Source organism: Callorhinus ursinus, unplaced genomic scaffold (genome assembly GCF_003265705.2).
Source record: "Callorhinus ursinus isolate GAN/ISIS: 27379988/994484 unplaced genomic scaffold, GSC_fseal_2.0 scaffold156, whole genome shotgun sequence".
NCBI lineage: Eukaryota > Metazoa > Chordata > Mammalia > Carnivora > Otariidae > Callorhinus > Callorhinus ursinus.
Window position 1 is genome coordinate 62,317 of NW_027397218.1, and position 24,388 is coordinate 86,704.

The window sequence follows — 24,388 nt, forward strand, 5'->3', positions numbered from 1 at the left end:
ATTACGTAGGAAATTTGGTGCCATCTGTGTGATATGCAGTGTAAAGGAGATGGGCTGGGGAAAGTCCTCAGCCTTCACATGGTAATAGTTGTATTTTTCCTCTCTTCTCTTGGTGCCCTCCTTGTTCACATTAGGACTGCACATAATTGGGAGTCTGGAACCTACTGGAAGCTCCAGGAAGAGGTGACTGGGGGATTGGCAGGGAAGAAGACTGCACTGAGACTCAGGAGCTCTTCCTGGGTCTCAGTACCTGAGCCATCCCAGGATGAGTTCCTTCCCTTGCTTGTGACCTGCACCACGAAGCAGGTGTTCACTGAGCATCCATCACTCTTTACACCTTCAGTGGCCTGGGGGCTGCAGAGGTCATGGTAATGGTTTCACAGGGTCCTGGTCCTTTTAGAAGTTATAGTGATCTTTGTAGAACCTCCTTAATATGTAAAGAGGAGAAAGGGTTCACTGGAGTCGTCAGACACTCCTCAAAGAGGAACTGGGCCTGGCACAGTGGGCAGGAGTTATGGGTGATGAATAGGAGGGTGGGGACAGGGAGTCCAAACTGACTGGTGAAGAATGGGAGCTCCCAGGTGAGCAGACAGGGCTCAGAGGTAACTGACTGGACACTCTAGGGGGCTGAGACCACCCTGGTTTAGGATTGATTGGAGATTTTAAAAGGACACATTTGCTTCTATGGGATGCTACGTAGTCCCTTTACACACTGAAATGACACAACTGTTGGTGAGAAGGAAAGTGCCCCATATGTCTCACTGGTTCATGGGGGCAGGAAAAAACCAGGAGCACCGACAGTAGTAAAGCTGATTTGATGTTCAGCTCCCTAAACCTTCATTAAAGTAGAAGCAGACATCAAGGGGAAGGATTTACCATTAATGGAACCCCACACTGGCTGGAAATGATACTTTTTCGTTTCTCACTGACCCCGGGTCCCATAGAATCCCATGTGTCAGCAAGTTTCTGCCTGCCTCCTGCAGTCGCATAACCAGAACACTCTCTCCGTGCGTTAGCTCTCTGTCCATGCTTTCATTTGTTTCATCTCTGTATCCTCCCAGAGGTCACTCGGTGAGGCTTTTCTCCTCCTTTGTTGCCTCAGCTCCTTTCATAAGTTCAGTGGGTTATATCAGAGAACCACACGGCTTGGACAAGTTTAAGCAAAATTTAACATTCACTGTCACTGTCTTTTACATATTGCTTTTGCACACTTATAATTTCTGCAGGGCTAAATGTGGCACCATGACCACAACCGGAGCTGGATTTGTTGACCGAACACCCCCTGATGATTGGGTAACTGTGCTGTGGTAGAAACATGAGCTCTGCATACTTTACACAAAAATGCATTTTGCTATTGTCCATACTACTTGACCTTTTTAAATGTGTTCACACTACCCGACCTTTTAAACTGTGTTCAGTGGACTCTCTGCAGAGGATCTCACCTGGGATGTGGGTTTTTTTCTGGCTTTCAGTCATGTTAACTGCATGCGCATGCAGTTGGCCCTATCCTGGATTCTTTTTGGGTAGCTTCCGTGTTTTACCAGGTGGACCCACAATGCTCTTTTCGTTTATCTCTAAATTCATCTTTCTGCCAGCTTACAGAAGGTAGAAATTAACCAACATGCAAAGGATGATTCCTAGGCTGTTGTGAGTCCTTTGACCTTAGAGCAGAAGTATCTAATAACCAGGGAATGGAGCTGATGAAGTAAGATATGTAGTATTTGTACAGTTTGGAACACCTGGAAAGCATTGCATTCCAATAGAGATATTTTTTTAAGGAAAGAGAAAAGATCACTGAGGTCCAAGTAACCAAATGTCTTAAGAAGTGATGTTCAGTTCATAACCATCTAGTTAGAATATGGGGAAGAGGTATGCCCTATCTCAGGATATCTCTCATTCATTTCTCGATTCATACATTCATGAATAATAGGTGCCCCAAACAGTGGTGAGTACCTGCATGCCCAGCACTTTCTGCTGGTGCGGTCAATACAATCCCTTTACCATCTACCATTTATAGTGATACGGTCTTCAGTATTTCCTCGACATATATTAAGAACCACATCAGATAGTGTTATAATTTTTGCTTCTACCATCAAGCAGAATTTGGAAATCTCAAGAGGAAAAGGAAAATAACCATATTTTTGTGCTTTCTGTTGTTCTTTTTTCCTTCCATATTTCCCTGAATTTCTTCTTATGTCAATTCCTTTCTGTTTCCTTTACCCACCCATTCTTTAGGGTATATCTGCTGGTGACAAATAATCTTAGTTTCCCTTCATTTAAGAATGTCTTTTTACTGCTATTAATTCTTGAAGGATAACTTAGTTGGAGATAGAATTTGACGTTGACCGTTCCTTTATTTCAGCACTTGAAAAATGTGCCACTTCCTTCTGGACTACACGATTTTTGACAAGAAATATGCTATCCTTCATGCCATTTTCTTCCCCTAAGTAATGCATTCTTTCTCTCTTACTGAGTTCAAGATGATGATGATGATGATGATGATGATGATGATGATTTGTCTTTAGTTTGCGGGGCTTTAGAAGGGATGCCGTTAGTGTTTCTCCGTTTAGTAGAATGCTAGCTTTTTGTCTGAGGTGTGTATACACATTTTCTTTTTTTAACTTAAATTTTTCTTAGTTAACATACAGTGCAATATTGGTTTCTGGAGTAGAATTCAGTGATTCGTCACTAACATACAACACCCAGTACTCATCACAACAAGTTACCTATTTTCATGTTAAGAAGTTACCCAGCAATTCCAATTTTATTGAGTTTTTTAAAAACATGAGTGAGTGTTGATGCTGATAAATACCTTTCTGCAAGTGAAGGTGTCATATAATTGTTTCCTTGGCTCTGTTAATACACTAGATTGTATTAATAGATTTCCTGATATTGAAACACCTTTGCGTTTTTTGGAACAAGCTTTATAAGGTCACGATCTAGTTTTATGTGCTATTCAATTGTGTTTGGTAATATTTTATTTAGGAACATTCCTTCCTATTCTTATAGATACTAGTGTGTAATTTATTTTTTTGTGAAACTGTTACTGTTTTTAAGATCAGTCTTATACTTCAGCACTTTACATATTTTCTAAGCCCATGAAATAGTTTAAACTCTTAAAAGGTTTGGTGGAATTCTCCTCTGGAAAGATCTCATCCTGTGCTTTCTCGTGAGAGAATTATTTAAACTCGTTCATTGTTTCTCCATGTAATTGGCCTAGTTAGACTCTTTGTTTCTGCTGGGGTCAATTTGAATAAGTTGTAATTTTCAAAATGTTTATCCATTTTGTCAGTGATTTTAAATGTACAGGTGACTCTTGAACAACATGTTTGAAGTGCATGGGTCCACTCACACGTGGCTCTTTTTCAATAAATATATTGGAAAATTTGGGAGATTTGCAACAATTTGAAAAAAAAAAGCAGATGAACTGTGTAGCCTAGATTTACCAAAAAAATTAAGAAAAAGGTATTATTGTGAGAATACAGTATGTAATACAGATAACATACAAAATATATGTTAATCAACTGCATGTTATTGGTAAGGCTTCTAGTCAACAGTAGGATATTAGTATTTAAGTTTTTGGGGTGTCAAAAGTTATACTCTAATTTTCAGCTGTGCAGGGGCTCAGCACCCCTAACCCCTGTGTTGTTCAACAGCCAGTTGTACTTGAATGAAATTCTGCAGATTTTTCACGTAAGAGACTCGAAACTTTCCTTTCTTGTAAAGACATCCAAATCCCTTGGTTGGTTTAGGGTTGTATCCCATTTAGAACTTGGGCTGATTTTTTTTATACTTTAATTTTTTCTTTTTAAATTTTTTTCTAATTTTATTGATATACAATTGACATATAGCACCGTATTTGTTTAAGGGGGTACAGCATAATGACTGACTTACATATATTGTGAAATGATTACAAAAATTTTAGTTAACATCCATCATTTCATACAGATACAAAGAAAAAGTTTTTTCCTTGTGATGAAAACCCTTAGAATCTATGTCCTATTAACACCTTTCCTTTTACTATTTTAGTTGCACAAGGAAAATATTTCAAGGCTGTTTTAATCCATGTGTGTTGGTTATCCTGGTCCCTAGGCTGAAGGAGCCTGTGACTAAAGTTGCCCGTGAATCCTGCTGTTGCAGCATTTTCCCCTCTGGAAGCTGTGGGCTGAGCGCGCTGGGTGATCTCATGCAGTTTCTCCCTTTCTCTCCCCTGTGGTTCCCTGTTTGGCTAACCGGGGGTTAAACTCATGAACCTGCTTTTAGTTAAAGGTACCTTTATTTGGAGAGAACAGAAAGAAGCATGTTGTAAAAATACTTTTGTCTCATGACCTTCGCTAAACCCTGGGAAGGAGAGACACTGTAGGACTGCAGAATATGAAGTTTATTTGAGAGACATGCTTGCCTTTCCCCTAGGCATCCGCATGTCCCTGAAGCTGTCCAGTTAAGACTGTCATGTGGTAGATGCATAAATTAGTTCTGGGACCATCCTATTATCTAATTCCTTTGGCTTAGGGATGTTCCCCATTCTAACACTGAGCCCATTTCCTGTGGGAAAGGCTGGAGATACTTGTTTTTTCTGATTATTTTTTTTTTAATTTCCAAAACCGAGGCACTTTCATTGTAGATAAAAAACGGAAAACGAATGAAAGCAAAATAAAAATCATTAGAAACATTTAAAAGCCTACTATTCGTGGATAAGTACTAGTGGTTTAATAGATTTGTAATTTTCAGAAATTTTGCCGTCCAAATATAGCCATATATATTTAAGAATAGCAATGAGATGATGTCCTACTTACAGCTTTGTAAACCACTTTTTTTTTTTTTTACAACAAACATGAAGGTCAATCCTTGCCAATTAATATAAGCCCATATAATAAAAATGCTAGTAAAATCACTAATGGTCCATTCTGGTATGATAATAATGATAAGAAAGGTTAATATTATTGCTCATTCCCTCTGTGCCCCAAACTGTTGTAAGTGCTAAACCTATGCTTACTCATATAGTAAGTATATGCAGCCTAGGAGGAAGAGCTATTGTTGTTCAACTTTACACAACAGGGAGTTGAGGCACAGTGAGGGCAGGGCTAGCAAGTCACAAGACTAGATTTGAACAGAATTTGTGTGGCTGCTGAGCCCCTACATTTAACCAGTGTACACTACTGCTTTTCATCTGATAAGATCCTCAACCTTACTGTTGAATTAGGGTACAGCAAAAGAAAACTAATTAAGGTCTCATGTTTTTTTTTTTTCTCAGTTAACTAGGCAAAAATTTAAAATATTGATCTTCAGTAGTGTGGTTTGGAATTTGGGGAATGGTGTCCTCTTATACTGTGGAATCTTGTATCTTGTCTCCCTCCCTGGGCCCTCCAGTATCTTGTCTCCCTTCCTGGGCCCCAGGGATGTTCTGTTCTAAAATGAATGGCTTACCTGTGGTTGGGGGAGAAAATGCTTATGTTTTCCAGCCATTTTAATATTTTGTGTAATTGCAAGGGTAATCGGTGTTTATTATAGTTAAAAGTAGATGATATGGAAAGGAAAATAATACCTCAAAGTTCACCACCCAGTGTAAAGCCCTTTTAGTATTTTCATCTGTATCGTATTCTTCCAGAAGTATTCAAGTATTCTTATGCAGGTACTTATATATTTATGCATGTATTCATACATTTATATATTTATGTGCAAAACATAAGATCTCATCTTACATTTAATTTTATAACTTGCTTGTCTCACTGTAGAAGATTGAATTGTGTGCCCCCAAAATATTTCCAAATTCTACCACCCCCTCCATATCTTACTTGGAAATAGGGTCTTTGCAAATATAGTTAAGTTAGATCCAAGCATAGGAGATATAGTACAAACACACAATGGAATACTATGCAGCTATTAAAAAGAATGAGGAAGTTCTCTCTGAAAAAAAAATATAGTTAAGTTAGAGATCTTGAAAAGTGGTCATTTTGGAGTTAGGATGGTCCCCAAATCCAATGACTGGTGTCCTTATAAATAAGGGAGAGGGAGATTTTACGCACACAGGAAGAAGGCCATGTGAAGATAGAGCAGAGTTATGTTGCCACAAACCAGGGAAAGCCCGTAGCTACCAGAAGCTGGAAGAGGTAAGGAAGGATTCTCCTCTCAAGGCTGCAGGCTCTAAGCCCGGTCCCGCCAACACCTGATTTCAGATTTCTGGTCTTGAGAACTATGAGATCATAACTTACTATAGTTCTAAGCCACGAAGTTCCTGTTATTTAGTTATGGCAGCTCTGAGCACTAATACCTTCATTAACCACACACCCCAAAAGTCGTTGATTGTGGATAAACATCAGTCTATATCTTATCTTTCATGCCTGAGAGGATAGTAATGCTAATAAGGACATATAAGAAAAACAAATATGGCTAAATTTTTCTTATGTGCTAATGATTTTTGTTTACTGAGTCATCTAATGCTCATAGCACCCCTATGAGGTAGATACTGTTGCTCGTCCTCATTTTATAAATGAAAAGCTGAGGGACACAGGGAATAGGGACTTGGCCCAGGACTGCACAGTTTAAGGAGCAGGACAGCGTGACTTTGTATAGCACCACATTCTCCAGAGCCTGGAAACAGTCAAAGATTTGTTATGAAGCGACAGAAGCAGTCTGCAAAAGTACACATATTTTAGGTAGTCATTAAAGGTAATATTCATATCTTCATATACTTATACAAATAATGCCTTGGTGACAAAAGGGTGCCTGTGACCTTGGTGAGAGCATGTTCTGTTCTGGGGACAGAAGCTCTAGTGCAGTGAGATAAGAAAAGTGGAAAGTGAATCTGAATCACTTAAGAAAGTAGAGAAAAAGTGGAAAGTGAAGAATGATAACAGGGAATGCAGAAAATGCTTTCTGGAACTTTGATTTTGAGGGCCAGTGGGTGGGGAGGGAGGCAGAGAAGGGAGAGAAGGAGAGAGGGAAGGAGGAAGGTGGGGAGGGAAAGAGAGAGAAGGTCTATGTCTGAATGAGGATGAAGCTAGTGGGACATCTCCAGTGGAACAGTATGGGTTTTGAGATCAATATATATTTAGCCACAGGTGAATGGAAGAGTGGATAATTGCATGTCAACGAAATGCTGGTAATTCGTGGATTGTTGCCTCTCAGAGAGGCAGTGGATGGCAGGAATCCTGATGTGATGTGGCTGGATACTGCACGCTCCGAGGACTCTGAGGACCCCTGCACTGGTGACTGTGTGATGGGTCCAGAATTTTCCTATAAATCTATCAGGATATGGAGCCGTCCAGGGGCAGCAGTTAGGCAGACACCACAGTGGGCTACCCTGGTGTTATCGCCGCTGAGCTCACCAGATGAGTCAGACAAGCCTGTCTTCCCAGCATGGGGAACTGTATTAGGGTCTGCTCAGGGGCATGAGGTTGAACAGCTCTTATGAGATTCTGAATCACTTAAGAAAGTAGAGAACCTCTGTCTCCAAAAATTTGACTCAAAGCATGTCAGAGAGATATTTTCTTCCCTCCTCTACATATCTGTAACCTCATTAAGAGAAACAACTTTTCACAGTGCCTGCCTTAGCCTTGAGGCTCAGCCAGCACCTACTGTTCTAGCTCAACATTTAAAGGGCCCCTGAAGTCCCACTACATGCCATATGATATAGACAACTTTTCTCATTTACTCTTTCGAACAGTTCTGTACAAAAGTATGGTGAGTCCCACTTCACAGACGACCAGGCTCAGGTTGACAGAGCCTAAGTCATTGTTCCAAATAAGCGGCAAGATGGGAATGAGGTTCTATCCCTTGCCCTCCCTAGAGAACACAGAGCAGCCCCCCCTTTCAAAGATGGGTTTTCAGGGCTGGAGAAATGGTTGGATCACAACCCCCCTGCTATTGTGGCCCCTTGGTTACTCACTCAGAGGAGATGAAATTCTACCCCTTGTGCTGAGAGACCTGGGTGTTGCACCACATCCATTGGCCGATCCCTGAAATGGGTAGTGGGGTTTGGGCAGAAGCTCGGGTGTTGACCTTGGGACAGGTTATCTTGAGGGAAGGAAAGTGATCTGTATAGAACTGCTTTAAGAAATTGTACTTTAGGGCGCCTGGGTGGCTCAGTTGGTTAAGCGACTGTCTTCGGCTCAGGTCATGACCCTGGAGTCCCGGGATCGAGTCCCACATCGGGCTTCCTGCTCAGCAGGGAGTCTGCTTCTCCCTCTGACCCTCTTCCCTCTCGTGCTTTCTATCTCTCATTCTCTCTCTCTCTGAAATAAATCAATAAAATCTTTAAAAAAAAAAGAAATTGTACTTTATGTTTCATCTCATCTAATCCTAACAGCTATTCAAGTTATTCAGCATTATTACTAATATCTATACCAGGATACTGACTTTAGAGGAGTTCATGTAAATTGGGAAATGCTTTCTGTCATCTCCCTATCAACAGCTAATTTTGGAATAACTCTGAAATTTTTTCTGTAATTTTTTAATGCCTCCAGGGCTCTGAACACTCTAATCTCTCCATAAGATGTCATTACATGCTCCCAGTGTTACTCAACTTTAAAAAAATTATGCTCCATAAAGCTTTAAAGTCACGATATTATTGAAATTGAAAAGCAAATTTGAAAGTAAAAAAACATAGGGGCACCTGGGTGGCTCAGTTTTTAAGCATCTGTCTTCGGCTCAGGTCATGATCCCAGGGTCCTGGGATCGAGCCCTGCATCAGGCTCCTGGCTCAGCTGGAAGCCTGCTTCTCCCTCTCCCACCCCCCCCCTGCTTGTGTTCCCTCTCTCACTGTCTCTCTCTCTGTCAAATAAATAAATAAAATCTAAAAAAAAAAAAAAGAAAGTAAAAATTAACAAAGAATTGTGTGAAGACATTGGGGAAAGTGTTTGCAAATATCTCCGATATGCGGTTAGGAGGCACCATTCTATTGACAACAGACCATTTGGGTCAGGGGGTAGGAGTAGGTCTAGTGAGAGATGCAGGACAATTTCACTTTATAAATATATTTTATTATTTGGAATGTTGTATTCAGGAAAAATGGTACTTTCATAAAATTTTGGAAACAAAAAAGACTTGTGAGCAGATTGAGAAATGTGTACATATATTAATTACTTTGTAAAGTCTCCATTATATTCAATTTCATGGAGAAATGAAGCTAGATAATGAAGTAGATTAAAAAAAATTAAATTGACTCTGTGTGTGTGTGTGTGTGTGTGTGTGTGTGTGTGTGTGTGTGTGTAATTCAGACTGGAGCAGGACTTTTAATCTCAGGTTTAGATATTCCAGAATATGTGCTTTTTTATATCCTAGAAAAGTGATGAATGCAGAGGGATTGTTCCAGTTAAATAAAACTGCAAGAAACACTGGCAAGCTCCCACACCTCCACCCCTCTCTCCCCCTTGCTCAGCCCCTTATCTGAAACTTCACAGCTGCAGTGTTAGATCTTCCCACCAGGTGGCACCACATCCATTTCCATAAGTGTTCTTTCAAGGGTGCGTTTCGCAGAGTAAAAAATACCGCGAAACGGTCTGTGTACTCTATGAAACCAATTCTGTTTGGAAAATTCATAAGTATATTAAAGCAGTTCCATCTGCTGTTGACCCCAAATCTATATCACGTTCGTTGATTTATCTCTTCCCTCATCACTGTCCACTGATGTGCCCTGTAGGTCGTACACAGGGCTCTCTACCAGAGAACGCGGTGTTCACCTTACATTACCCTACCCCTGTACAGACAAATCAGACCTTCTCTTCCACCCACCCCATCTGTCTTCCCCTGTCCATGATACAGGACACACCTGCCCAGATCCCGCTCGGACGCTCCATTTTCTCTCAGTCACCTCCCACCTGTCCTGAGCTGCTGTTCGCCCACCGCCCACTGCCAAGGCGCCACTGCCACGTGGTGTTTCATCGTCTGCTGACCCTGGAGTATATGTTTTTACAGTCTTCTTTTATATTATCAGGTCCCCCCCCCCCAAACACACACACACAGGCAGAATTAGAATCATTCTGTACATAGCTTCATAGGCTGGATTTTAAGGGAGGGTATTGCTTTTTGTTTTGTTTTTTGGGTTTTTTTTTTTTTTTTTTTTTACTCTTTAAATAAACGTCTTTTGGGGCGCCTGGGTGGCTCAGTCGTTAAGCGTCTGCCTTAGGCTCAGGTCCTGATCCCGGGGTCCTGGGATGGAGCCCCGCATGGGGCTCCCTGCTCAGCGGGGAGCCTGCTTCTCCCTCTCCCACACCCCCTGCTTGTGTTCCCTCTCTCGATGTCTCTCTCTGTCAAATAAATAAAATCTTTAAAAAAATAAATAAACGTCTTTTTAAAGAATGAGAAAATGGCGGTACGTTGGTGCCACCTCGTGAAAGAAGCCTGAACTGCAGCTTAAACATTGCGGAGCTGAAAACTGGGAAGGAAGTGCCCAAACCTACCGGACAGAACGTTCTGGAACTCTGGGAGGAAAAGGGGCATTCCTATGATAAACTCTAGCTTTTACTGATCGTACTGCAATACAATCTTTTCTATACCCAAGCAATTGAATTCTGTCACGGGGGAAAGGAAATCTTTTCCTCTTGGGAAAATACCTGTTTGCCTCCATTTGAACAACCATTTCAACATTCCTGATCTGTAAGTGTGACAAAGAGGTGGTTGCTGAGCTGGCAAATGTGATTTCTGTGAAAGCACGGGGAAACACACCCCAGTTAGATTAGAGATGAATCCTGTTTGAAGGCAGGTGCAGTGGGATGTGAATGAGTATTGAGAATTCTTCTTAGAATTTTGCTGCTAAGGGGAGAATATGACAGGGATGTGGAGAGAAGCCCAGGGCATTAATGCATATTTTTAAATTATCAATGATAAGAGAATTGAGCAGGTTGAAATCTCCATGGGAAGGAGCCGTCTCTTCTTAGATTTAACATCTGAATTTACAACCCCACCCTTTTAACGCTTGACTTCCTTTTCTTTTTCATTCTGGAGAAGCCTAAAGCTTAACCAAAGTGATGGTGTAGAGTTTGGTCCTAATGCCTGTTAACTGGATGGACGGATGGATGGATGCAGGAGGTGTTAAACATGTGCTGGGAAGTCATTGATTTTTACGTCTCAGGACAGAGCTCTTCATGCAGTTAATGAAACCATGGTGTTGGGTGGCTGTGAGGGTGCAGCTTCTCAGGACTCAACAACTGATGGCTGCAAGATGGGAGGCATTTCCTATGTGAAGGACCAGCCTGAGTATCCTGGTTGCCATAGATATATGAAGTCATTGTGGCAACCGTGGTGACATTTTAATACAGACAGACCTGGCCTGGCAAGAAGAGCATATCCTGCCTCTTAGGTGATTGGGACTCAGCTGAGGGATGGGTCCTGCGGTGGGGGCTGAACTGCCCTAGGGTGTAGGGAGACAAAGGGATCCCAGGTCCAAGTCACTTTTTTCCCGTTTTGGGACTGGGTGACCCTGTCTTGTAGGTAAAGCCACTGGGGTATGGCCCAGCTCCAATGAGTGTTGGTCCTGCTCAAGGGGTGTCCTGGAACTGCTTTCCTCTAAAGGCAGGGGTCCAGGAGGGAAGACAGATAACGACCCTGGGCCTCATCTTCCCCTAGTTTAAAATGGGGATAAGAATGCTTAACTCAGGATCGCTGAGAACATTTAGTGATACACATGAGCAAGCCCATGGCCCTGTGGTTATTGTGGGATCTTGAGTGTCTGTATGAATTCAGCCCACTTGTTATTCCTTTCCAACTTCGTTGTTAGGGGATAGATAAGGAAAGGAGAAGAAAAAGGCCAGGTGAGAATTCCATTATAATATGTGGTTGTTATGACCGTGACCCATTGTATCAGTGTCATTGTCACTAATCTATTCTCCCAGCATGGTGCTGGGCACTTAGTTACATCAATAAAGCATATTGGTAGCTGGATCTGTCTCTCCCTATGTAGCTTCTCATGCTTGTGGCCCAGCTCATATCAGATGCCTGAAGGAGGCAGTTTCTGAGGATCTGTGTCCTGATGGCTGCTGATGCTTCTACTCCAGATTCAAGGCCAAAGTCCTCAGGAGACCCCAATACCTCACATACTTGGTGGTACATGATGCCTGGCTCAAGTGATTTCACAGATAGGAATACAAGCATGTTGTGGAATACCTCCTGTGAGGTTCACAAGCCAGCCTAAAAATAGAGAAACTGCTTTGGTCTCATCATGGGAGAAGAGGTTTAGCAGGTGGAAATTCATTCCATTGGCAGCTACGTGCTGTGTAGTAGCCCTCATGGACAATCTTAGAGATGCCTATTTTTGCTGAAAAGCAATAAATTGTCCATTTGGAGAAGGAAGTAGGTCTTTAATATGCATTTTTAGTAAATATGCCTAAAGTGTTCTTGCCATGTATATAATAACTTCCATTTTCACATATCTCATAGATGGATGTGGAGATGTGCAGTTGTTAGATCTTCCTAGCAAATTCACATTGTAACATAGATTCTCTCCTGATACCCGTGTTTGTTTTCCATTATATAATGAAATTTTTTAAAGAGCCAGAAATTTTTGAAGACTCAGTTAAAACGTCAGTTACTAGAATTTCATATTTTTAAAAATATTATTACCCTAGACTTTGCCTTATTATAATGAGAGCCACTTCCCATAAAATTACCAGTTACTCTTAAATATTATAATTTTTACCTAGGATATCATAGTTTTGTATCTGTACTCCAGAAGGAAATGGACATCAACTCTCCCTAAATATCTGGTTAAGTTTCATTGCAAATGATTACTTCCTTTTTGGTTTTATGTAGTGTGGACCAATTTGATTAGATGTAGTGTGGGTCTGTTAATACTGTAAGAACATAATCATGGGAATCTTCTACCTGACTTAATTGCATCAGACAAGTGTGAATATATAAATATATGTTAAATAATTCATGGAAGTGGGGTTGATACTGTACATATTTAAAGTATGTGCTCTAGTAAGTTTTGATATATGTATACACCTGTGAATTCAACACTACAGTCAAGATAATGAACATATCCATCATTTCAAAAACCTTTGTGCTCCTTTGTAATGCCCCCATCTACCTCTCTCCAGGCTTGCTCTCCACATCACCAGACCCTTCCCCAGGCAACCACTGATTAGCTGTCAGTATGGATTAGTTTTCTTTTCCTGCAATATTATGTAAATGGAGTCATAAATGTGTATTCTTTTTTGTCAGTTTGCTTTCCTTTAACCTAATTACTTCTAGATTTATTTGTTGCACATATGAATATTTCCTTTTTTATTATTGACTAAAATTGCGTTATGTGGATATATACAATTTATTCTATCCATTCAACTGGTAATAGATATTTGGGCTTTTTCCAATCTGGGGCTCTTGTAGATGAAGATGCAATGAATATTTGTGTATGATCTTTGCTTGGACATATGCTCTCTTCTTCTTCGCTAAGTACATTTGGAGTGTGAAAGCCGGATCATAGAGTATGTATAGGATAGAATCACATGGAAACAGACTAACTGTTTTCCAAAGAGGTCGCACCACTTTTCATTGCCACCAGCAGTGTATGAGAGTTCCGTCCTCCACGGCCTTGCCAGGATGCGGTATGCTCACTGTTTTTATTCTATCCATTCTCAGAGGGGTGTAGTGGGATTACATTTTCCTAATAACTGATGATGTTCAGCATCTTTTCATGTGCTTATTTGACATTTGTGTATCTCTTTTGGTGACTTTCAAATATGTTGCCCAATCACTTATTTTAGTGTCTGTTTCTTCTCTTTTTAAAAAATTTTAATTGCAGTGGTTGACATACAATGTTGTACTAGTTTCAGTTGTACAGTATAGTGGTCCAACAATTCCCTATATTACTTAATACTCATCAAGATAAGTATACTCTTAATCCCCTCACCTATTTCACCCATGCTCCCACGCACCTCACCTCTGGTAACCACCAGTTTGTTTCCCTTATTTATTTATTTCGCTTCTTAAATTCCACATGAGTATAATCACATGGTATTTTTCGTTCTCTGACTGGCTTATTTCACTTAACATTAGACTCTCTAGATCCATCTGTGTTGTTGCAAATGGCAAGACTCCATCTATTTTTTATGGCTGAATAATATTCCATTTGATATGTATAATATGTATACATATTTGTGTATCTATATATGTATATACATATGTGTGTATAGTGTATGAAAGTGGTCCAGTTTCATTCTTTTGCTTGTAGCTCTCCAGTTTTCCCAACACCGTTTGTTGCAGAGACTTTTTCCCATTGCGTATTCTTGCCTCCTTTGTCAAAGATTAATTGACCATATAATTGGGGGTTTATTTCTGGGTTTTCTATTCTGTTTCACTGATCTATGTGTCTATTTGTGCCAGTACCATTACTGTTTTTCGATTACGACATATTTGAAGTCTGGAACTGTGATACTTCCAGTTTTGTTTTGCCCTTTCAAGATTGCTTTGGCTATTTGGGGTCTTTTTTGGTTTCATACAAATTTTAGGATTTTTCTAGTTCTGTGAAAAATACTGTTGGTATTTTGATCGGGATTGCATTAAATGTGTAGATTGCTTTGGGTAATGTAGACATTTTCACAATATTTGTTTTTCTAATCCATGAACATGGAATGTCTTTCTGTTTCTTTGTGTCATCTTTAATTTCTTTCATCAATGTTTTATGGTTTTCAGAGTAGAGTTCTTTCACCTCTTGAAGTTTATTCCTAGATATGTTGTTACTGTGGTGCAAATGTAAATGGGATTGTTTTCTTAATTTCTCTTTCTGCTGTTTCATTATTAGTGTGTAGAAATGCAATGGATTTCTGTACATTGATTTTGTATCCTGCAAACTTACTGAGTTCATTTATCAGTTCTGGTAGCTTTTTGGTGGAGTCCTAGGGTTTTCTATATATAGTTTTATGTCATCTGCAAATAGGGAAAGTTTTACCAATTTGGATGCCTTTTATTTCTTTTTATTGTCTCATTGCTGTGGCTAGAACTTCCAGTACTATGTTGAATAAAAGTGGTGAGTAGACACCCTTGTCTTGTTCCTGACCTTAGGGGAAAAACTCTCAGTTTTTCCTCATTGAGTATGATGATGGCTGTGGGTTCTTTATACATGGCCTTCATTATGTTGATATTGGCAGGTATGTATTTATTGCCATTTTGTGGTTGTTTTCGCAGTTCTTCTCTGTTCCTTTCTTCTCTTGCTCTCTTTCATGGTTTGCTGACTTTCTTTAGTGATATACTTGGATTCCTTTCTCTTTATTTTTTGCATATCTATCACTGGTTTTTGATTTGTGGTTACCGTTCAGTTTGTATATAACATCTTTTTTGTTGTTAATGAAAATAAGTTTTATTACATCAAGTAATAAATACATACAAAGATGCAAACAATTTTATTCACTTTCTTCCAGGTGTTTAGATCAACTTACAGGAAAGGCGGAACTGAAATCCACACACAGTCTCAATAGGAAAATTTTCAGGGGTTCTTGTTAGGTTAGGTTTGTTAGGTTGCTCTTTCTTCTGTATTCATAACTTGTGCATTTTTTAAATTGGCCTTAAAGCGCTGAGAGTCATACAAGCAAATGATTAAACACAAAAGAAGTTACATTAAATGGAATCCACACCATGTGGCAAACATATGCACTAGAAACAAAACCCTCAGAGTTGTTGTATTAGCTTATGAAAAGGAACAAAGAATAATCTGGGTAACCTAACTGTATTCAAAAGAGAGGATGAAAGGGAGACACTGGTATCTTTGCTGTGAGGTAAGTATCTTTTACATGCAACTTTTAAATCAATGCTTTAAAAAAAAAAATCCTGGGTAGTTCCTAACTATTTAAAATGTAAATCCTAGTCATCTGCAAAGTATTTCTCAATCTCAGAGCCTCATGAACCATGGGAGGGACACGGGAAGGAGAAAACAAACTGCTACCCTTTTGAAAACAAGAGTTTCATCTGAGCATGGGAGATGAGCTGTAACTTCTCATCTTGGAAGAAGAGGGAAAACCTTCTGCACTAACAGGCAGCTAGGATCTGGCATTCCATTCCGTTTCAGCCAAGCTCTCTCACACCAGTCCTCTGGTGTGAATAATGCCTCATTTTAGTCTCTCCATGGCTCTCTTGTTCCCTGCATGGGCGAGTCTAATTTCCTTCCCCAACTCCTCGATGATGGCTAGCAACTCAGCATATTTGCTTTTGGGAGCCTAGCTGTTCCCCGTTCCCTGGGTGTAGCCTAGAGATGGTAGCCCATAGTCACTTAGCAACTGGTGGTACTGTAATTATGTTGCCATACTGGTGGATGGCAGGTGGACACTCCCAGCAGTGTTGATGAAGGCCACGGGCATGTCTGTATATAACATCTTATACATGCAGCAGTCTATATTAAGTTGATGGTCGCTTCACTTTGAACCGATTCTTTACTCCTCTTCCCCAACATTTTAGGTATATGGTGTCATATTTAACATCCTTTTATTTTATTAATCCCTTGACTGATTTTTACAGAAATACCAGTTTTTACTGCTTTTGTGCTTCCTACTTTTCTTACTCTTACTTACAGTCTTTCCTTTCCAACTCATAAAATTTGGCCCCTCTCACTTTCAAAGCCAAATGTTATGGGGATTTATCTTTCCTGTGTGAGCTTCCTGGTGTGATAGTCTGTTTCTTTCCCCTCTCCATGCCAGGGTCTCTCCCTCTGCAGAAGGTCCCAGGGCTCCCTTTATCTCCTAACTGTATCTCTGCCTTTCCTACCCTCTCTGGCGTGGCCTCTTTTCTTTTCTTTTTTTTTTACATTTTTTAAAAATTTTATTATGTTATGTTAATCACCGTACATTACATCGTTAGTTTTTGGTGTAGTGTTCCATGATTCATTGTTTGCTTATAACACCCAGTGCTCCGTTCAGTACGTGCCCTCTTTAATACCCATCACCAGGCCAACCCATCCCCCCACCCCCTCCCCTCTAGAACCCTCAGTTTGTTTCTCAGAGTCCATAGTCTCTCCCGGTTCGTCTCCCCCTCCGATTTCCCCCGCTTCATTTTTCCCTTCCTACTATCTTTTCTTTCTTTCTTTTTTTTAACATATAATGTATTATTTGTTTCAGAGGTACAGGTCCTTTCTACCTTTAGTTGTGGAGTTTGCTCTACCAGTCTTTGGGTCATTTTCTGGGTTATTTCCATTGATGTGAGTGTTATCTAGTTGGATCCATAGGATGAATTGAGCTTAGGGTCCCCCTAGTCCATCATCTTTTTTGTAATTCTCCTCTTCTTTTTTTTTTTTAAATGGGTAGCTTTTATACTTTATTTTATTTTTTAAAGATTTTATTTATTTATTTGAGAGAGAGAGAATGAGAGATAGCACGAGAGGGAAGAGGGTCAGAGGGAGAAGCAGACTCCCCGCTGAGCAGGGAGCCCGATGTGGGACTCGATCCCAGGACTCCAGGATCATGACCTGAGCCAAAGGCAGTCACTTAACCAACTGAGCCACCCAGGCGCCCTGTAATTCTCCTCTTCTAATTGACATTTATAAGAATTTTTCTTCTAGATACAAGTCCTCTATCAGATATATGATTTGCAAAATTTTCTCTCAGTCAGCAGCTTGTCTTTTAATTCTCTCAATAATGTCTTTGGAAGAACAAAGTTTTTTACTTTGAGGAAGTCTAGTTTTTCTATTTGTTTATTTATTGTTTTGATTTTGCTTTTGGTGTCCTGTCTAGGAAATCTTTACCTAACTTGGGGTCAGAAGGATTTTCTACTGCGTTTTCTTCTAGAAGTTTTATGTTTTAGCTTTTTTATTAAGTCTCTTGTTCATTTTGAGTTGACTTTTGCCTATGGTGTGCTATATCTATCGCAGTTGTTGTTTGTGGATATGGAGACCCACTTGTCCCAGTACCATATGTTGAAAAGTCTACACTTCCTGCACTGAATTGCCTTTGTAGCTTTGTCGAAGGTCAGTTATTCATTTATGAGTGGTTCTGTTTGTGGACTATTCATGTTGTTCCTTTGATATACAATTCTATCTTTATCCCAATACCACTCTGTCTTGATTACTGTGGATTTATGATGAGTCTTGAAATAAGACAGTGCTTATCCTCCCAATTTATTCTTTTCTTTCAAAGTTATTTTCATATTCTTGTCTCTTTTTATTTCCACATGACTTTTAGTATAAGAATGTCAACTTATGTTTTAAAATGTATGCTAGGATTCTTATTGGGATTGTATTGATTCTATAGGTCAGTTTGGGGAGGATAGATAATAATACTAGGTCTCCTCCCTCAAGAAGATGATATATCCTTCCATTTATTCAGGCCTTGTTTAATTTCTCTCAGCTGATGTTTTGCAGGGGTCACAGTACAGGCCTTGCACATGTGAATATGCATGTGCTATATAGTTTTCTCTGTGTGGTTCATACTTTTTACACTATTGTTAATGGCAGTATTTTGTGTTACACTTTTTAGTCACTATATTTTCACTGAACTCTCAGTAGGAAAACGTTGCTGGGTAATGTTTCTGGTTGAAAGCACAAGTTACCTAAGGATGGAAAAAATACTTGATGTTTAAGACCTATATTAGTCAGGGTCTCCAGAGGAATAGAACCGCTAGAGTGTTTATAGATAGATAGAGATATATTTTCAGGAATTGACTCATGAGATTTTGGAGACTTGGCAGAATCTAATGGGAGAATCTGCCAGGCTGAAGACTCAGGAAAGAGTTACAGTTGGAGTCTGAAGGCAGTCTGTTAGAGAACCACAAGGTACTGATGTTGTAGATGATGTCAAAGGCAGTCTACCGGCAAAATTCCCTCTAGATCAGGGAAGATCAGCCCTATGTTCTGTTCATGCCCTTCGCCTGATTAGATAAAGCCCACCCATGTTATGGAGAGCTAATTGCTTTACTCAAAGACTGCCCATTTCAGTGTAAGTCACATTCAGAAACACTCTCACAGAAATATCCAGTATAATGTTTGATGAAATATCTGGGCACTGTGGCCCCACCACGTGGACACACAAAATTCATCATCACAGTATTCATTTGCTTAGATTGCCTTATTGGCTTTTAGATGTGATTGGCAATATACTGATCCTAGGGAATCAAATGTCCCATGGGAAATTCTACAGGTCATCTTCAGAAAATTAGTTACTAACATGAAATAATTTAGTGGCTTTTAACTTTATTTGTTTGGTTTGAATTGAATTGTGGAGTTTTCCTTCTTTATCCCCAAACAAATCCACCTCAATGAATTCCTTGGATCTTGGGTGGTAAGAAAAAGAGGGAGTGAGCACATATGAGTGTGTGTGTGTGTGTGTGTGTGTGTGTGTGTGTGTGTGTGTGTGTAGCCGTGAGGAATATTTCTTGTGAGGAATATGTGAGGTGAATTACTGTGAGTTATGTCAGTCCTCCTTAGTTCCTAGCACATGTTAGGAGACAAGTCAGGATAGTTGCTGTTTGTTTTTTCCCAGCTTTCCTTGGACAGCATGGTTACTATGGTGACGCAGTGATTACTGGGGTATTTCATACAGAGTGAAAATGCATTTGTGATTCTTGCCTGAATCACTCGTTACCATGATAGCTTTTACGTGTTGATCTTATAATTGTCATTCCTTCTAGATTTATAAATTGTCATTAGAATATTGGGAAGAGGTTTTCCATCTCTATTATTTATTCATTCATTCATTCACTCATTCATGTATTTATTTTATTAGTATGACTCATGGATTTTTATTTTGCTCAAAGGCTTACCATCTGACAGTATAATTGTGTAGTTTGATGCACATGTTGTTACCGAATTGGCCAGTGTTTACCCCTTCAAATTAGGTTCTGTGTCTATTTGTCACCTCCCAAAATACTTTCAGTATGTACTTTGTTCTGCAAAATGGAGTATTTCCCCAAATATAGAAGGAATGTAATGTTGCCTCTGACATTAATTTGATAGCATGAGTACCAGATAGAATAGTCGGACATAGGGCGCCTGGGTGGCTCAGTCGTTAAGCATCTGCCTTCGGCTCTGGTCATGATCCCAGGGTCCTGGGATCGAATCCCACATCGGGCTCCCTGCTCGGCGGGAAGCCTGCTTCTCCCTCTCCTACTCCCCCTGCTTGTGTTCCCTCTCTCACTGTGTCTCTCGCTCTGGCAATTAAATAAAATCTTTTTTTTTTTTTTAAAGAATACTTGGACATGGAACAGCAAGCAGGGATGAGCCCACATTTCCACGAGGTGAGAGCTTCAGTGTCACTGCTGTGTGCAGGAGGGGACTATGGGATGGAGCTGGAGAAGAAGCACAGCGTCACTGCATAGCATCCAGTGACCTGAGTGGGGAAAGGCAAGCACATCCTCGCCCCTTTCCCCTGCCTTTCGTGTGCTCTCCCTTCCTCTCACTTTCCTCTCTGTTCCATGTGCCGAATGATCCCCTGTCTCTCCCTTCTAGTGGAACAGCAGAGCAGTGTGTGAACTGTGAGCCCCAGAAACAGGAAACAGTAGAGAAGAACCCGGTGTGATGTCCAGTGTGCTAGACAAATTGCTGGAACAAGAGCGACAAGATCAGGGTCCCATCGTTGGGATACTTTAGGTAAGTCACTACCCTTCCTCCAGTGTCTTTTATATAACAGAATAACAATACCCAACTCTCCCAACCACCCAGGAGTATTGTGGACTTTAAGTGAGATCCCATGTGAGAAAGGAATCTGTGGTTGTAGGTGGGAGGGAAGGACCAGTGCCCTTTTGAGTAATTTATTAACAGAGACACACCGCATATCACAGAAGTCTGCAAGGTAGGCATTAAATTAATGGTACAGAAATGTTAGATGTTTAGATCAGGAGTTTTCCAAGTATGGTCTATAGACCCCCTCATCAAGTTGGCATGGAGTGCTTGTTAAAATAAGAGGTACAGAAGCTCACCCTAGGTCTGCTGTATCCAAAACAGGGAGGTGGAGTGAGAATGATTTCTCCTGTGTGTTATGGTATTCACCCAAGATTGAATAGCACAGCTGTGATTTTGCAACAAGGGTTTCTTAAAATTTTGAATCATTTAATGTCTTATTTTGATGTCAGTTACTTTGGAAGCTCAGCTTTAAATATTTGTGTGTGCTCCCAGTGGATCAGAAAGGGAACAATTCTTTCTTTTCAGTCATATTATTCAGTGTTTATTTGGGAAGGACTGCCATAGTTTGTTAAGGTTCATGTAACTAAGTACCACAAACTGGATGGCTTAAACCATAGAAATTTCTTATCTCACAGTTCTGGAAGCTAGCCCTGACCAAAGTATTTCTAGGGCCATGCTTCCCCCAAAATCCTTTTGGGGACTATCCATGCTCCTTCCTAGGCAATCTCTGCATTTATTGGCTTGCAGATGTTTGGCTCCAGTCACTGTCTTCATCATCACAGTGTGTTGTCCCTATTTTGTCTTCACATGGCTGTCTTCTCATAAGGACACCAGTCACATTTGTTTGAGGACAGACGCTCTTCCAGTATTAACTAATTACATCTGCAGCAACCCTAATTTCAAATACGGTTATGTTCTGAGGTATTGGTGGTTCAGACATAGCATATCTTTTTGGGGGTACTGCAGTTCAATCTATAACAGCCATTGAAGTAGCCACTTGCCATGGATGCATCACATTGAACAAGACAAAGCAGCATCCCTGGTGCTTTGTTTCTAGCCTGGAAAAACTGGCAATAAGCAGGTAAGCAAATTAATAGGCAGGAGAATTTCATATGGGATGAGTTCTTTAAAGAAAATAAATGTATCCATTGCATAGGAAATGATGGGGACAGGGAGTGTTATAGATGGTGTTGTTATTGATGCTGTTTCTCAGACAGTGACATTTGAACTGAGTCCTGAACAAGAGGAAACCGGGCCTGGGCTGGTACTTTGGTTTGTGATGTGTGTGGCACTAGTTCCAGGAGCAGAGGATGAACTCAAGTGGCCAGAGTCTGGCAGACAAAGTGCCAGTCATAAGAGATGAGATTGAAGGGCAGACAGGAGCCGCATATTTTGGGCTGTGTATGGAGATTGGAGTCATTCTGAGTGAGTTTGGAGGGTTGCAGTATGGGARCAACAAGATCTGATTCATGTGGGGCGCCTGGGTGGCTCAGATGGTTAAGCATCTGCCTTCGGCTCAGGTCATGATCCCAGGGTCCTGGGATCGAGCCCCACGGCAGGCTCCTGGCTCAGTGGGGAGCCTGCTTCTCCCTCTCCCCCTGCTCATGCTCTCTCTCTCTCTGTTTCTCTGTGTCTCAAATGAATAAATAAAATCTTAAAAAAAAAAAAAAGATCTGATTCATGTGCTCACAAGGTGAGTCTGGCTGAGTTCACAGTTCAGATATCTAAAATTAAAAAAAAAAAAAAACCAGGGAAAAATGGTTTGTTTACTATGATACCCATCCTGCTAGGAAAATTCCTAAGTGTATTAAAGCAGATTCATTTTCCACTAACCGCAGACTACATGGTGTTCATTGATTTGTCTCTTCCCTCATTATTGCCAGCTGATGTACATTGTGGACTGTGCAGAGTGTCCCTACCAGAAAACAGGGTGTTCACCTTCCATTACCCCATCTTTGCAGGCTACCCAGACCAACTTACACTCCCTGTTTGTCATCCCCTGTCCATGACACAGACCACAGCTGCCCAGACCCCACTCCGAGCCCCATCCTCTCTTGGTTATCTATTTCCTTTTCTGCCCTGCATTGCCCTTTGCATGCCTGCTACAGACTGCCAAAGCATGCCACTGCCACCAGGTGGTTTTTTTTTTTTTAAGGTTATTTATATATTTTTTTTAGTAATTTCTATACCCAACGTGGGGCTCAAACTCATGACCCTGAGATCTAAGAGTCACATGCTCTTCTGACTGAGCCTACAGGGCACCCTTGCCACCAGGTGTTTTGATGTCTCCAGACCCCATGGTATATCACAATCTTATTTTACATCTATCGTTTTTTTCAGCCGTAAAGTCATTCTGTATAGGTTCACAGCCTGGGTTTCTAGGGTGGTTATTGTTATTTGTTTGTTTGTTTGTTTGTTTGTTTGTTTGTTTTTACTTCTTGCAAACGTTCTGTAGGACAGAAGTTTGGTGCTGGTGGTACGTTGATGCCACCTTGTGACAAAATCCTGAACTGCAACTTGAACAGGATAATGGGAACAAGGGGCTGGTGACCCACAGAACTTTCTGGAAGTCAGGATGGAAAGGGGTGAACTCCTTGGGTACAGTTATATTGATGGCCTGTCTCTGGACATCTTATATAAATGGAATCATGCAACATGTGGTCTTTTGCATATTTGGCTTTACTGTCATAGCGTTTTCAAGGTTCATCCATGTTATAGCACATATCTCTATTTGATTCCTTTTTCTTTTTTTTAAAGATTTTATTTATTCATTAGAGAGAGAGAGAGCATAAGCAGGGGGAGGGGCAGAGGAAGAGGGAAAAGCAGACTCCCCGCTGAGCAGGGAGCCTGATGCGAGACTCGATCCCAGGACCCCAGGATCATGGCGTGAGTCAAAGGCAAACGCTTAACCAGCTGAGCCACCCAGGCGCCCCTGATTCCTTTTTATTGCCAGATAATATACCACATTTTATTTATGCATTCATTAATTGATGGACAATAGGGTTATTTCCATTTTTGGCTCTTATAAATAATGATGCTATGTACGTCCATGTCCAAGTTTTTATACAGACATATGTTGTCATCTCTCCTGGCTGTGTACCTACAGTGCGATGCTGGGGTCATATGGTAACTCTCTGCTGAAGCATTTCAGGAATTACCAGAGTGTGTTCATGTCCCTGACAGTATTGAGTTATTTTTTTCTCCTGATTAGATTGAGGTTATGCATTTTGGGAAAGAACACCAAAGAGTTGAAGTGCCCTCACATCACGTTACATTTAGGAGGACCTGATACCAATATGGCATCACTGAGATGTTGACCCTCAGTACGAGTTTAAGGTGATGTTTGTTTAGTTTCACTAGTGTACAGTAACTGTTTTCCATTCACCTACTGTATTCTTTAGATGTGAGTCACTAAGTCAGTCCTGACCTCAGGGTTGGGAAATGGAATTAAGGTTCACCTCACGGAGACAAGGTATCTACATATGTTATTTTGAATTATTTGATGAAGATAGTTTGTTTCTTGTCACCTATGTTTTTATTATTTCGAATGTTTATTTATATGAATCTTTATTCATATACATATTTTGTGGATTGCTTTTTATTTATTTTTTAAAGATTTTATTTATTTATTTATTTATTTATTTATTTATTTATTTGAGAGAGAGAGAGAGAGAGAGAGAGAGAGACAGTGAGAGAGGGAACACAAGCAGGGCGAGTGGGAGAGGGAGAAGCAGGCCCCCCGCCGAGCAGGGAGCCCGATGTGGGGCTCGAACCCAGGACCCTGAGATCATGACCTGAGCCGAAGGCAGTCGCCTAATCAACTGAGCCACCCAGGCGCCCCTAGATTGCTTT

The 24,388-nt window shown here is 40.6% G+C and overlaps 1 long non-coding RNA gene and 1 pseudogene across 6 annotated transcripts in view; one reads left to right on the forward strand and one right to left on the reverse strand.

Moving 5' to 3' along the window:
• The window catches only part of LOC141371977 (uncharacterized), a 160,091-nt gene that overhangs the window by 23,392 nt on the left and 112,311 nt on the right, over positions 1-24,388 (forward strand). For all 6 annotated transcript variants that reach the window (XR_012377342.1, XR_012377343.1, XR_012377344.1 and 3 more), the window contains exons 4-5: positions 20,102-20,151; positions 20,363-20,503. This is a non-coding gene — a long non-coding RNA (uncharacterized lncRNA). The remainder of the gene's footprint in view (positions 1-20,101; positions 20,152-20,362; positions 20,504-24,388) is intronic.
• Positions 15,839-23,225, reverse strand: LOC112817804 (cyclin-dependent kinase 2-associated protein 1-like; annotated as a pseudogene).